This window comes from Dama dama, chromosome 33 (genome assembly GCF_033118175.1).
Source record: "Dama dama isolate Ldn47 chromosome 33, ASM3311817v1, whole genome shotgun sequence".
NCBI classification, from domain to species: domain Eukaryota; kingdom Metazoa; phylum Chordata; class Mammalia; order Artiodactyla; family Cervidae; genus Dama; species Dama dama.
The window spans coordinates 8,928,770-8,944,563 of NC_083713.1; the positions used below are offsets into that span (position 1 = coordinate 8,928,770).

Below are 15,794 nucleotides of genomic sequence, written 5' to 3' on the forward strand. Positions count from 1 at the left end.
GGCCCAGTGCCCCATCTGTCTACAAATTAGGCATTTGCCTGGTGCCTTGTCCTTCAAGGACTTGGGGTTTACCGTAGGGTTTCCCTGGAGGGTGGCCAGCATCTGGGCATACCTTGTCTCTTTCCTTCTGTCTCTCCTGGGCCTTGGCCTCCCTCTCCTGTTCTGTTATAAAAGGTGTTGGTGGCTGTCTGGACCATCTCATCTAAAGAGGCAGCACGGTCCTGCTGCTGTAGCTGTTGTAACTTTATTCTGATGTCTGATGTGCATTGGGACAGGAATTTGTCCTTTAAAATCACCTGTCCCTCGTAAGAGTCTAAGTCCAGATTGGTAAACTTTTAGAGGGCCTCTTTTAGCCTTTCCAGAAAGGTAATGGGGTTCTCATTGGGCTCCTGAGTTATTGCTGAGACTGGGCACAGTCCCACAAGTAATAGGCTTCCTTCTATTTCCAAGGGTGGATGGACTTCCTTAGGGGTGAGTCTTTCTGAAGCTTATCCTACCCAGTACTGTTGCAACCTGAGAGCTAGGCATTCCTGGATCAGGGTGCAGATCCCCAGGCAAGCCGAGATGTGACAGCCTCCTGGAGATGAAATCTCTGGGCAGGTTGAGGCATGTCGACCTCCTGGGACCCCTGGACTGGTGGATCCCCAAGTAGGTTAAGGCATGACAACCTTTCGAGGACCAGATTCCTAGGCAGGTGGAGGCAGGTAGACTTCCTGGGACCCCCAGACTGGAGTTGGGCATCCCCAAGGTCTCCAGCATGACCAGTGCTGGGTAGGATTAAGAGGTTGTAATTTTAACTCAATGCCAGTTTGTTCACCACAGATGGGAATAGATATCATGAGTAAAGCAATCCAAGCCTGTGCCCTGAGACTGGGAACCTGGTGAAACAGTCAGAAGCCTTATCCTCTTACTGCTCTGAGGGAATGTAAGTCACTGATTTCCTCCCCTAGTCCTCCATAAGAGCAGCTTAGCGTGTTTCAAATGGTAAACATTCCATTGTCATAGACCCACTTTAGGTAATAACATAAGTAATGACAAAGGAGTGGGTTATCTGGCCCTGTTGGAGGCATTTGAGTATTTTAATAATAGGCTGGGTGGAGCAATGCTGCCTACAAGGGGGGCAGGTCCTGGTTGTAGGAGTTAGTAAGTGGCTTAAGAACAAACTGATGAGAGGCAACAGACCAGATGTTCCATAAAAGTGGAGTGGAGATTTGATCCAGGAGTATGTGTGTAACTTTAGGAGAAGGGTGGTAAGGGTTTGGGCCCAAACGGCCTGCAGGACTAACTCCCAAAGTGGCAAACATTATCCCTGGAAGCCCAGTTGCCTCTGAAGGGATGCCAACACATGGACTTCTAGCAGGCATTGTGTGCCTGTCACCCGCCTGGTGCATTCACTGAGAGATGCTGATGTTGTACATGTAGGAAACATGGAAGATGAAAGCCTGAACATCTAGAGGGATTGGATATTATATAGTATTTCCCTCCCAAGGGCCAGCTATATTCTGGTTGTCCCTCCAGAAGATTGTAGAGGCAACATTGTGGGTCCAGATAGGACCCAGGGAAAGAGCATGAAACAGGAGGGAAGAGGGGCAGGGCACAAATTTTGAAAGAATCACATAGCACAAGGGCATAACATAAACCAATTAAAATCAAATGGGTCCAAAATGACAAGTCAAATTCAACTAAACTTTGATCCCCAATCCGTAAGCTAAATGACACACCCAGAGGTGGCAGGACAGCTCCAGTTCAGTTCAGTTCAGTTCAGGAGCTCAGTCCTGTCCGACTCTGCGATCCCATGAATCGCAGCACCCCAGGCCTCCCTGTCCATCACCAACTCCTGCAGTTTACTCAAACTCATGTCCATCGAGTCGGTGATGCCATCCAGCCATCTCATCCTCTGTCGTCCCCTTCTCCTCCTGCCCCCAATCCCTCCCAGCATCAGGGTCTTTTCCAATGAGTCAACTCTTCGCATCAGGTGGCCAAAGTATTGGAGTTTCAGCTTCAGCATCAGTCCTTTCAATGAACACCCAGGACTTATCTCCTTTAGGATGGACTGTTTGGATCTCCCTGCAGTCCAAGGGACTCTCAAGAGTCTTCTCCAACACCATAGTTCAAAAGTATCAATTTTTCGGCGCTCAGCTTTCTTCACAGTCCAACTCTCACATCCATACATGACTACTGGAAAAACCATAGCCTTGACTAGATGGAACTTTGCTGACAAAGTAATGTCTCTGCTTTTAAATATGCTATCTAGGTTGGTCATAACTTTCCTTCCAAGGGGTAAGCATCTTTTAACTTCATGGCTGCAATCACCATCTGCAGTGATTTTGGAGCCCAGAAAAATAAAGTCTGCCACTCTTTCCACTGTTTCCCCATCTATTTCCCATGAAGTGATGGGTCCAGATGCCATGATCTTAGTTTTCTGAATGTTGAGCTTTAGGCCAACTTTTTCACTCTCGTCTTTCACTTTCAACAAGAGGCTTTTTAGTTCCTCTTCACTTTCTGCCATAAGGCACTGTCAAAAGACAGAGGAGTGGGTGGTTCCCCAATGGTTGGAACGATCCTCCCACTTACTAGCATATGAATTCACGCAGCAAAAACCAGCCACACCACATCCCATGGCCAAAACATGTGCCCTCTGCAATGGCCCACACCCTGCAGACTGTGCTGCTCTCCGAATCCAAACAAATCCCCCTCTTACCTATTGCTGTGTCTCTGATTTTTTGCAATAAGACATCAGAGCCTGAGCCTCATTAGGTCCTGAAGCCAGGCACCATGGGTTTTGGCCAGGCTCAAGTCCTGGGAGAGAGGAGCTGAAGGACGGGAGGAAAAAGCAGCGGGGAACATGTGCTAAGGAATTCTTTTCAGAACCTGCTGGAAAATCTGCTAAATTCCTAACCTGTGCTCAGTTCTCACTGGCCTGATCCTTGGCACAAACAAGATTAAGGACAGAAGAACCCCTACCAGCTTGCAGAACAGCTACTGGGGCCCAGCAGATAGTGGAGCCTTTGGGACATACTGAGTGGGCCCTGCCATAGTCCCTCACTTCACACACTGCTGCTTGCCTGTTCACAGGAGGCTCGAGGAAAAGAGAAACAGGAGATTGTAAAAGAATTCAGATTTTTGTTAGGCATATGTCCTTCTAGCCGTAGGAGTGAGGACACTTCCTACCTTAACTGGAGCTCTTTTGGAATCTGAGCGTGAGCCACGTGAGCTTTCTGCTGAGTTTGTTTTTCACTGTTTCAGTTCCCAGCACTCTGGACTTCCTGTCACTTCCCCTCTGCTGGGTTTTCTTCGCGTTCAGCTTCCACTGTGGGAGCGTTCACTGAGTTGGGCTTGTGCTGAGCTTGGCATCTTCCTTGCGGGGACCATGCCGAGGTTGTTTCAGCCAGGTAAAATCTGAGAAAGGACACCACAGATGTCCGGGGAGTTTGTAATTTCCTCGGTTCTGTCTTGTCACAACAAACATTTGAAGCGACTGACCAGCTTTACAGCCCTCAGACGGGCCAGTGTTACTGCTCTCGGACAGACCAATGATACAACTCCATGTTATGACTCACTTTTTTTAAGAAAATAAAGGAAAATACGTCCTCTAGGCATGAGGGCATGCTGGCCCAACAGAGGTGAAGAGAAGAGACACAGAGATGCACGGCCCCTTGACTCCTCTTTTTATATGTTTTCTCTCCTCCCCATGAGCCTTAACTACCTAAATTGGATTAGCCAGTACTGTTTGTTCTACCTGAGGTTCTCATTCTCCTCCTCAGACCTCCTTTGTTCTATTTTCCCGGCTTTCCCTTCCTTGTCTTTAGTCACCATCATTCTGGACTCCTTTTCTCTATTATCATTACATAACAGAAGAGACGGGAAGCCAGGTGTAAGGAGAGAGAGACAGAAAGAGACCAAGGATCACAGACAGACTCCGAGACGGCAAGAGGGAGATGCAGACACACAGACAGACAGGCACACACAACGCTCGCGCGCGTATACACACACACACACACACACACACACACACACACACACACACACACACACACACGGAGGCGGAGACAGACAGAGGGAGACAGATCGACTGACAGACGGCAAACGGGAGACAGACACAGGAGAGAGGATGGCATCCGATCCGAGACAGACACACTGGCACAACCGTGACCACCTCAGAGAGAGGCCCTGCGGAAGAAGCCGCTTCCCCAAGGGAGGGGGCGTCCACCTTGGGCCGGGGCCCTGGGGCTGGCAGTCCCCCGTGGGGTCCCCAAGACTTCCTCGCAGCCGAGGTCTCAAAGGTCCCCTTCAGCTTGGCTCCCTAAGGCAAGACCCAGCCCCTACCCCCAGACCAGAGGGTGAGAGTGTGAGAATGTGTGTGTGAGTGTGTTGGTGGGCGAGGGTGTGGTCAGGCCGACTGGGGGCCGGGTGCATACCCACGATGGACGGGGGAGGGTGTGGAGGCGGGGGTTGGGAGCCTGTGTGGTCCTCTTGCTGTCTCTCTCTCCCTCTTTCTCAGTCTCCTTTACCTGTGGTTTCCGGCTCTTCACCTGTCGCGGGGAGGGGGGGGGGGGGGGGCGCGGTGTCTGTGTGTGTGCACGGTCGCGTATGGGGCTGGGGCTGAGGGTTGGGTAGCCCCCAGGATTGCCTGAGGTGTGCCGAGGGAGCCCCAGACTGGTTTCCTGGAAGCTGAATGTGGAGGGGCTCGCAGGCCGCGCGGAGGCAACCCAGGTCTGCAGCAGAAGTTGGAACCCCAGCCACCCACCCCGGGAGGGGTTGGGGCTGCAGGGGCCCAAGAGTTGGGACGCCGCTGCCTGCGAGGGACGCCTGCTGACTGGCCGGCCGGCCGGCTGACAGGCAGGCGACAGCTCTGAGCGCAGTGGGGTGCGAGGGGCCAAGGGCAGGTGGGGCTTGCGGGAGGCCGGGGGCTAAAAGAGAGGGGCGGCAAGAAGCCTACCGCACCCGGTATTCCCAGGCGGTCTCCCATCCAAGTACTAACCAAGCCCGACCCTGCTTAGCTTCCGAGATCAGACGAGATCCGGCGCGTTCAGGGTGGTATGGCCAGTAGAGGAGGCGGCTGCCGCTGGATGCCCTAATAGCCCTGCACTGTGCCTCCCTTTCGCTCTGACCTGCCGGTCGGGCCAGCCGGCCGCACCTCTCCACGGGCCTCGCGCTGTACTTGAGCCGCACGACCAGGGCCGGCAACCTGGCGGCCAACCAATGCAGCCCAGCCCCCGCACAAGGACACCCCAGGCCAGCAGCTGCCTGGCCCAGCCCGGGGTCCTGAGGGCTTCCGGGACCCCGAGCGCCGGCCGGGCGTGCGTGCGGGGGCTGGGGGTTGGGGTGAGGGGCGCGGAGGTCTCGGCGCCCTCCCACCCTGGGCCTCTCCAGGCCCGCCCCCGCTCGGCGCCCCGCCCCCCCCCCATCCCGTTCGCTGCTCAGGGCCACAAGGCCCCAGAGGTGTCTGGCTTCAGGGCCGCCGCTGCCCGCGGCCGGCGGTCCTCTGAGCCTCCTGGGGGCATGGGCGCAGCCCAGCCGGGGCCCTGAGCCCTCATCCTGCCCGAGGTTTCCCTTGCCCCCACGCCGTCTTGGAGTCTGCTTCTGAACCTTCGTCTCTTTCTGCCTGTGAGTCTCCTGACACCCGGCTTCTCACGGTTGCTATGGCTCCGGCTCTGGCTGACGAGCGTGCGCCGGCCGGCTGTCTCCCTTCGCCTGGGTGCGTGCGAGTGTCTGTGTGTGTCCGTGTCCGTGCGCCTGCCTGTCGCTCGTCCGCTCTCTCAGGAAGGTCCCGTGCTTGGCGGGCGGCGTGGGGACAAGGGGGGCCGCGGTCGGGCGAAGGGGCGGGGCTGAGGCGCTCGGGTGGACCGCGCTGGTGGCTCCCCGTGGGTTTGGGCCCCCGGCAGGTGCCGGGCAGGCCCCCCGCAGAAGCCTCAGAGGACCGCGGGGTTGTGGGCCGCGGCGGGCCAGAAGCCAGACACTTCCGGGGCCTCGTCGCCCCGAGCAGCGAAGGGGCGGGGAGGGGTGGGGGCGCCGCCGAGCGGGGGCGGCCTGGAGAGGCCCAGGGTAGGAGGGCGCCGAGACCTCCGCGCCACTCTTTTGAGTCGTGTCCGACTCTTTGTAACCCCATGGACTGTAGTCCGCCAGGCTCCTCTGTCCATGGAATTCTCCAAGTAAGAACACTGGGGTGGATTGCCGTTCCCTTCTCCAGGGGATCTTCCCGACTCAGGGATCAAACCTGGGTCTCCTGCATCGCAGGCAGATTCTTTACTGTCTGAGCCACCAGGGAAGCCCAGCTTATTTTTAAAGGAGTGTAAACAGCTGTGTTTTATGGACACACAACGTATACAACGTATGTTTACATTGTCATGTTTCTTTAAGAACATTTTACTATCAGTTCTGCTATCAGTTCCGCCTACAATATTAATGCCTTTATGATTCAAGTACTTCTTTAATAAATGATAGGACTCACTTTATATTTTGAATGGCTTTTATTTTTAGGTCAAAATCACATAAAATGAATAATTGTGAGAATTATTGTGATTTTACAATGTATAGAAATATCAAATTGTTGTTGTACAATTAAACTAATATGTGCCAATTATACCTCAAATTTTTTAATTAAAAAAAATTCCATGGCATTTAGCATATTCACAGTGTTGTACAACCACCACATCTACCCGGTTCCAACACATTTCCATCATCACAAAAGTCCACATTCGTTAAGCAGTTGCTCCCTTTTCCCCAACTCAAAACAACCTTGGCTACCACCAATCTGTTTCTATGAATTTACCTATCTTGGATATTTCATACTAGTTAAACATACAATATATGAATTTTTGCATCTGACTTCTTTCACTTAGCTTTTTTTTTTTCAAGGTTTATCCACACAGTAGCAGGTTTCAGCACTACATTGGAGCATTCCTTTAGTGCTTAGCTGCTGCTGCCAAGTCACTTCAGTCCTGACTGACTCTGTGCGACCCCATAGACGGCAGCCCACCAGGCTCCCCCATCCCTGGGATTCTCCAGGCAAGAACACTGGAGTGGGTTGCCATTTCCTTCTCCAATGCATGAAAGTGAAAAATGAAAGTGAAGTTGCTCAGTCGTGTTCATCTCTTACAAACCCCATGGACTGCTGACTACCAGGCTCCTCCATCCATGGGATTTTCCAGGCAAGAGTACTGGAGTGGGGTGCCATTGCCTTCTCCGAGTGCTTAGCTAGATCATTTTACAATCTCCTTAGCCTTCACTTCCTACTTGTGCTCAGCCCAGGGTTCAGCCAGCAGTGAACACTTAGGTCTTCTCAGGTCTTATCTAAGCATGCAGCAACTTGCCCTAAATATAGATTGGCTTTCTCAGTTCCCTAGTATACACTATTGTTTTTGAATAGCCTGATTTCCCTAGGAAATTCTCTCCCATTATTTCCTCTCAGGCTTTGGGCACACCTTTATTTACCTCAGCTGTAATCTTTTGCGAAACGTGGCAGCAGGTTATTTGCCTTACAATATTTTCGAGAAATGCCTACCATCTTCCAACCTGAGTTCAGAGTTAGCTGAACAAAGGAAAGTGCCTTGCTTCAGTCCTTCATGTTGGCCTAAACAGATTTCAACAACTTTTTGAGATTAAAACTGCCTCAGCTTCTTCAGGACCAGGGAACAAGGTCCCATTCTGAGAACCATGGGCTTCTGCCTGTCTTCAAGACTACCACAGAGCTGGAAAGGGGGATGGATCAGGGCAAGTAAAACACCAAAAGGCTTTCCTAATTTTAGGTGACTCTGTTCCTGATGCAAATTTGCTTGGTTCTATAAACTTCTGTTTTTCCAAGTTATGAAAAAATTATTTCTGAATGTTTTCATCTCTGAGGAGGAATGATGGGTCCTTGAAGCTACCTACTCTATTTTTGCTGAGGGTTACTTTTTGAGTGCTTCACACTGCTTATTAAAATGTACCAGGTTAATTTAAGGCTCTAGCTGTTAAAATTCTCCTGATTTCTTTTGACTTTTGTAGGCTGTTCAACCAGCTGCATTAGCATTCCTAGATAACCTTAGAACAGTTTGGGAATGAGATGACTTAAAGCTGGACTTCAGGCCCTGTGAGGGCCAATCTGTTTCTCCTTCATCTCACACTAAGGTGTAGCCCCGTGGAGTGCAACTGAAAGCTGGGATGTTTACCAAGGCCTTTCTTCCTTGCTAGTACCTGTGCAGAAGTTTATTTTAGGAGTTTTAATACAACTTGCTTAACTCTGTAAACATACCCACTGCAAAGTAAGAAATAATGAGACAAGCAAGTTAATGTAGAGATCAAGCTTATTAATCATGGATTTACCAAGGGTAGCTTATTTTTATTAGATATTATTCATAGCTAGCGTGTTGACATCTGATTTTGCAGAGAAATTATAAGATCATTTTTATTACGATAATTAATACTCTGCAAGGCAAATTGAATTCCTTGAAGTAGCACATTTTCTAATTCTTCAACAGGGTTTGGTTTTACTTAGTTATCAAAATCAAACTCTGAATTTCTACACTTAACTTGATGTGGGCACAAAATTTATTCTTTGCATATATTCTAAGTGCTCTGGTTCTTCATGCTGAAACATTCCGACTTCCAGAAATTTGGCTGCCAGATCAAAAAAATATCAGGGATCTTCAATTAAGGGTTAAGATTTCAGTAGAGAAAAATATATACACACATATTTTATTATATACAAAGAACAACAAAAAGTTTCACCAAGTAAACAAAAGAATATAAATTACACTCATAATCAATAGCTTCAAAAAGCCTTTAAATCGGTGTGACCTTTTGCACAAGATATAGGCCTCAAAATGGGGTCACACAGCCATTAATCAGAACTCAGGTTTTCCTCCCTTAATAGCAGTTATATTCTGGAGAGGGTGGCTTTCTGTGAACTCTGTAGGAGCTAATGTGTTAGGCTTCATAAAGGAATGAAATGCTTTTTCATATCTAGGGGAAACAAAAATATTGACCGGATATTTCCAGGGTTATGTTTACTGTTGACAGTGATTTTAGAGATAACCATAGAAAAGTGTCAAAGATTTCTAGATAAAACTCCAGCTATCTCATAACAATAATGGATAGATACCATTTTCTAGCTCTACAAATGGTTTAGTGACAAATAAAAAGGGAGAAAGTGAGCTGAGCAGGCAGAATGAAAAAGTCTAGGGAAGGAGGCAAGGAGAGATAAACATAATTCAATCATAGCAAGAAGAGAAAGGGTATGGCCTTCCTAAGACTAACTGCTGGTGACATTTACCCATATAAGTTCAAGCCTAAAAGAACACTGCAGCGTCTATCTATCTGCTGTTTAGTAATATACAGGAAAACATTTTTCATTTGTTCTAAAAGAGCTATTTTATATCAAAAGCTAGAAATACATATTTACTCCATGAAAATCCTAAATGAAATCCAACTACATTTGGATTTGGAGGGAACTACAGCAATGACAGAAAAATAGGTAGACAGTAAATTCAACTACATTTACAGTACTGCCTTGATATTTTCTACTCGTTTTTAATCTACACACAAGGCTCAAGTTCTGGGGTTACAGGTTTTATTTTTCATTCTCCTTAAAAAGTGAAATTACCAATCCTCAAGTTAACTAAAAATTGTTCTGGGCTCGTAGAGGTAATCTGCTCTTCATAACAGATTGCTCTGTGATTTCTTCTACTTTAGACTCTCCAGTGGGTTAGTGCCTCTAATTTCTTTGTCTTTTCCATGTGATTTTTTATGCTGTGGATTTAAGGGAGAAAATTAAATCAATATAAAGTAACGTGACACATATTAATCATATTCTGTTTTCAAAATTCTCTGGGATATAGGGAAGAAATTAGGTGTGGAAAACTTTAGAAATACTCAGCACAAATTTGAGCCAACACTGCCTGGAAAGTAGAAATGAATGCCTTCTTATTTTATCACCAAGTCGGGGATGTATGTGAGAAGGAAGTGTTAATTTTCTGTATGGTCTTCCAAAAAAAAATAATTACAGATTTTACTGTAGGGCCATGGTTATCAACAGGGAGACTTGTGCCTCTCGGGACATTTGCTTCTGTCTGAAGACATTTTTGGTTGTTAAAGCTAGAGGGGTACTGCTGGCTTCCAGTGGAGAGAAGCTGGGGAAGCTGCTAATTAAACACCACATAATACACAGGCCAGGTCACCACAACAAAGAATTAGCCAGCTCAAAATGTCAATAGTGCTGCTGCTAGAAATCTTGCTCTAGGGAAACAAAGATGGGCTATTGTACAAAAATGGCAATTCTGGGACTTCCCTGGCAGTCCAGGGGTTAGGACTCTGTGCTTTCACTGCCAGGGCCAGGGTTCAATCCCTGGTCAGGGAACTAAGATCCCACGGGCTGCAAGATGCAGCCAAAAAAAAAAAAAGAGGTAATTCTATTTTAAGCATAGGTCTATAGGCTATCTCAAGATACTTTTTATTTAACCTATATTTTATCTTTTAAAAAACTTACTTCATGTTTCTCATTTGGAAATACTTCATTGGAATCCTTGTACTTGCCCTTAGAGAACTTTAGGTAACTGATGACTTTCCTTTCAGACCCACTCATCAATTCTTAGACAAATTGTAAAGCAACTTTAGAGTTTCTAACCTAGAAAACTTCACCAAATCAGATAGACATGAGAGAAAAAAATAATTTCTGGACTTTAGCTAAAGGTCTAAAATCCAATCCCAAGTCTTTTCTGGTACTGTAGGAACTTCCTTGCTATAACTGAACCACTAAGCCTGGCCTTCAGAACATCATATGCTGTAAGAATGAAAGAATTTTCAAATAGGGATTAAGCAGTCACTAAAGTTTTCTTAACTTTCCCTCTTTTCTTAATTTTATAAGATAGAAGAGAGAGTTGAAAAACAGACATATATCTAGTGTTTTCTAATAGTAAAGAATAAAGCAAAAGGTAGGAAGATTTGGGGGATAAAATTGCCTTGATGCAGAGAGAGAGGAATTTAATAGACTCTGAGCTAGAAGTTTTAATAGCTTAATAGGAATGGAGAATCTTTAGATCATGATGGAAGCATAGACACATCATAAGCAGCACTTCAACTATATAAAATATAGACATCAACATCCTATGTAAGGAAATTCTTACTTCATACACTCTGTCTAGGCTTATGCCTTTAAATGAGTGGGAAATATTAGACAGTTTAGAGTGTCATACTCCCAAAAGTGGTGAAAAGGGGGAAGGAGAGGGCACAGGATGTAAATGCTCAAGATCAAGGCAGGTGAGAAGTGCAGGCTACCTGGGGGAATAGTTAATAGGAGAAAAGCCTCAGGCAGGAGACTCAGCCATTAAACTAGAGAGGCATTCAGTCTCAATTTAAATGTCTTAGCCTTCAAAGTCTGACTGTGGGCAGAGATAGGCTCCAGGACATCCACGTCAAAGGTGGAGGGAAGAGAGAAATGATTGCTTTTAGTATTATTCTGAGTATGGAGGAAGTGGAAAAGGGGTAAGGATAAAAACAGAAGATTACCAGCCAAGGATGGGAATAAGTCAAATTTTGCTTTTATTTATCCTACCAAAAAAACCCTAATCAATTATCATACTTGTGTAAATTCTTTAAACCAGAAAAGTTAACAAGCCATCCCAATAGAATGACTGAAATAGTTTTCCTGTTCCATCCATCAAGAGCAATGCCTTTATGCTGAATAGCAAATGACAGATTTACATTAGATGTGGAAAGGTTATCTAACAAGATACAATCAGGTACCTGGAAAAATGGAACCCCACCACTTGATGAACAATCCAAACTAGTATCTACAGATGGTTCCTGAGTTACAGGTTCTTCAACAGTGAGCACAAGAACCGCATTTTCTTCATCCAAGTCCTAAAATAAGAAGCTAGATGAAATGATAAATTCCCAGGGCTTAAAACTCTTCACATGGTGGGGGCGGGGTTAAAAAAAAAATCACACAAGGCAGTTTTATTCTTTGAGAAATAACACAATGTCCATTACTTAAAAGTTAAACCTCAACAAAATTAGCAGAAAGTCTACAAAATAGTAAAAATAATTCCTGTTATGTTTTCACATAGAGAAGGACCTATAATAAAGTGTTAAATGTGATAATCTCAGAATAAAGAGATTATAGCTTACTTTTTACTTTCTTCTTTGTTACTTTCCAATTTCCCAACTTTTCTATAATTACTATAGTTAAATGCACAGATTGTGGAGATTCTCTAGGTTCTACTTCCAGCTCCATCCTTGTGATTTGGGACAATGTGATTTAGTTTGTGATTTCGTTTCCGCACCTGTTAAAATGGAGATAGCACTAGCATTCACCTTATGGAGTTACTGAGAGAATTAACTGAGTAAATATATATATGTAAAATGCTCAGAACAATGTCAAGCACATGAATAAACACAACATAAACATTGTCTAGCGCTTCCCTGGGTGGTCCAGTGGCTAGGAGTCCGCCTTGCAATGCAGGGACACAGGGTGGATCCCTGGTTCAGGAAGATCCTGCATGCCAATGAGCAACTAAGCCCATGTGCGCCAGCTCTTGAAGACCATGCACCTAGAGCCTGGCTCTGCGACAAGAGAAGCCATCGCAACTAGAGGGCAGCCCCTGACTGTCACAACTGGAGAGAGCCCTCATGTAGCAACGATGACCTAGGACAGCCAAAATGAGTAACACAATAAATAAATAAAGGTAAATTAAAAAAAGTTTATGAGAGAATTCTAAAATTATGAGGCCTAAAATAAATCTTACCTGGCTAGTCTCTTTGTTGTTTTCTGAACAGTTTAGCGTCATTAACAGCTCAGGCTGTTTCATTTTCAACTGATCAAGGAGCTGTTCACAGGGCTGGGTTCTCACCAGTGTTGATGGGTATGCATAATTTTTCCTCTGTGGGGTCGTACCTTTAGTGGATATAAGTGGTAAAAATCGAAATGTGGCATATGAGTAAAGGTTGTTTTTAATTGAAAAATAACTTTTTATAATATTGTATTGGTTTCTGCCATACATCAACATGAATCAGTCATAGTTATACATATGTCCCCTCCCTCTTGAACTACTCCCAGCATTTTTTTTTAATGCTAAAACTTATACTTCCCAGTAAGTCTTTGTCTTCCAAAAATATAACCACTGCCACATAAGAGAATCAATTTTGTTATCTGTCAGGTATAGATTGCTTAAAATGTTTCCTAAATTGACAACTCAACCAATTGCAAGATCCAACCTATGCCAAAACATGAAATTTTCCACCTACAAAAGATGTATTATAGGCTCTAAAAGGATTCAGAGCATTCTGGAAAAAATGGCAATATTATTGGAATAAGACACAATTTTCTCAGCATGATCAGTTAGATAGGAATAATCATTTTACTGTAAGTTTGGCGGAAAGTAAATATTAACCAGTTACACTTCTTTACAATAATTCATGTTCTCATAATTTACACAGGCTCTGACCTTTTCCCTTAACACTTATATTCCTAATTTCATTGAAAAATGGATAATAAACATCAAGAGTCTTGGGGGAAAAAATTAACTAGCATCCATTAGTGCCATCTCCTTTTATAAATGCTTAAAAAAAAAAAAAAAACAAGAACAACTTTAAAGTATAATTTACATACTGCAGAAAAAACTCAATGATTTTTAGTAAATTTACAGAGTGTCACCACTACTGCAACCTAATGAATAACTCAATTACTCAGCCTGTGTTAAATACTTTGTTACACCTTCTTTCATGAAGGCTTCCCTAAATACATTATAGCTTATACTGCTGAGGTCCCAAAATGGTAATTCTTGAATGGCAATCTAAACGGTCCATGACAAAAGGAGAGGTACACATAAAAAATGCACAATGTGGTAAACCTTGCATTAAACTAGATTTATTGAATTACATTCCTCCATTTTTGGTATTAAAATGTCCTTTAAAAACAGTGCTAGATAGATGGTCGGCTTTCTTTTTGTGCTTTCTTTAGCACATTTCTAAAATATGCTCTCTTAATAAAGCCAGTTCCCTGAATGTTTGTAAACTTTTACTGAATTATGCTTGCCCAAATTTCTGGGAGCATATGCCATGTATATCATCTAATGCTTGATTAAACCTAGTTTAGGATTCCAGTTCTTCCATATTTGAGTTAATCAGCATGAGATGGTAAATCTGTGTCAGGGAATGGCAGGACCTAGTTTCCAGGAACAACTAGCACTGTATACAGTTGAATTCAACTTCAAAATCTTTTTAATTCAATTTCCCTTTAAAAGTACCTGTTGGGATATCCAGTTTCAGATCCTGTTGTAGAAAGCAGTTAAGTTTAGTCAAACCTATTTTTACAGTTTTATTAAGTTCTTGACTTCGTGTCATTAATTCTTCTTCATCAATAATTATCTGACCGAGAAAAAAGTTTTTCTGGTTCTCATCAGCTGCTTTATGCCCACTTAATTGTTGAGTAATCGCTAAACTTGGAAGTGTCACATCCTTGGTTCATAACCTGTAAATGATGCAAATGAGATTTCATTACTAAGATCAAAGTTGCCAGTCCTTTATGCAACATTTTAACTTCTCCTTACCTTGAAGTTTTCCATAACAGAGGTTTTAGAAACACACGTCAAAGTATAAATAGTAATACTAATAACCCCTTTATATTCACTACCCAGCCTCACTGTTTATTACTACATGGGATATAGATCAATTAAGACTGGCCCATTACTCCTGCTCTCCACCAAGACAGTTCTGAAGCAATTTCTGTATCATTTTGTCCTTTTACACTGCATACTTCTCTAAGAGTTAAGAACTTCTTAAGACCACTCTCACATCTAAATGGCATCACCAACTCAAGGGACATGAGTTTCGGTAAACTCCAGGAGTTGGTGACGGACAGGGACGCCTGGCATGCTGTGGTCCATGGGGTCACAAAGAGTCGGACATGACTGAGCGACTGAACTGAACTAAACTCACATCTAAAGAATTTAACATTCCTTTCTTTACATCAAATGTCTAGTTAGTATTTAAATTTCACGAGTTCTCTCATGTTTTTCAGGCTTGTTTGAATCAGAATTCATCATTAGATTTGGTTGATATGTCTTATCAGATTGATTATATTCTTTGCAGCCAAAGATGGAGAAGCTCTATACAGTCAGCGAAAACAAGACTGGGAGCTGACTGTGGCTCAGATCATGAACTCCTTATTGCCAAATTCAGACTTAAATTGAAGAAAGTAGGGAAAACCACTAGACCATTCAGGTATGACCTAAATCAAATCCCTTATGATTATACAGTGGAAATGACAAATAGATTTAAGGGACTAGATCTGATAGACAGAGTGCCTGATGAACTATGGACGGAGGTTCGTGACATTGTACAGGAGACAGGGATTAAGACCATCCCCATGGAAAAGAAATGCAAAAAGGCAAAATGGTTGTCTGAGGAGGCCTTACAAATAGCTGTGAAAAGAAGAGAAGCGAAAAGCAAAGGAGAAAAGGAAAGATATTCCCATCTGAATGCAGAGTTCCAAAGAATAGCAAGGAGAGATAAGAAAGCCTTCCTCAGCAATCAGTGCAAAGAAATAGAGGAAAATAACAGAATGGGGAAGACTAGAGATCTCTTCAAGAAAATTAGAGATACCAAGGGATCATTTCATGCAAAGATGGGCTCAATAAAGGACAGAAATGGTATGGACCTAACAGAAGCAGAAGATATTAAGAAGAGGTGGCAAGAATACACAGAAGAACTGTACAAAAAAGATCTTCATGACCCAGATAATCATGATGGTGTGATCACTCACCTAGAGCCAAGACATCCTGGAATGTGAGGTCAAGTAGACCTTAGAAAGCATCACT

General features: G+C 44.4%; 1 long non-coding RNA gene and 1 pseudogene across 1 annotated transcript in view; one reads left to right on the plus strand and one right to left on the minus strand.

Moving 5' to 3' along the window:
* Positions 1-4,933: 4,933 nt before the first annotated feature.
* Positions 4,934-5,051, minus strand: LOC133051305 (5S ribosomal RNA; annotated as a pseudogene).
* A 631-nt stretch (positions 5,052-5,682) lies between these two features.
* LOC133050791 (uncharacterized) overlaps positions 5,683-15,794 on the plus strand; it is a 44,955-nt gene continuing 34,843 nt past the window's right edge. Inside the window, exon 1 of the long non-coding RNA XR_009691696.1 lies at positions 5,683-5,698. This is a non-coding gene — a long non-coding RNA (uncharacterized LOC133050791). The remainder of the gene's footprint in view (positions 5,699-15,794) is intronic.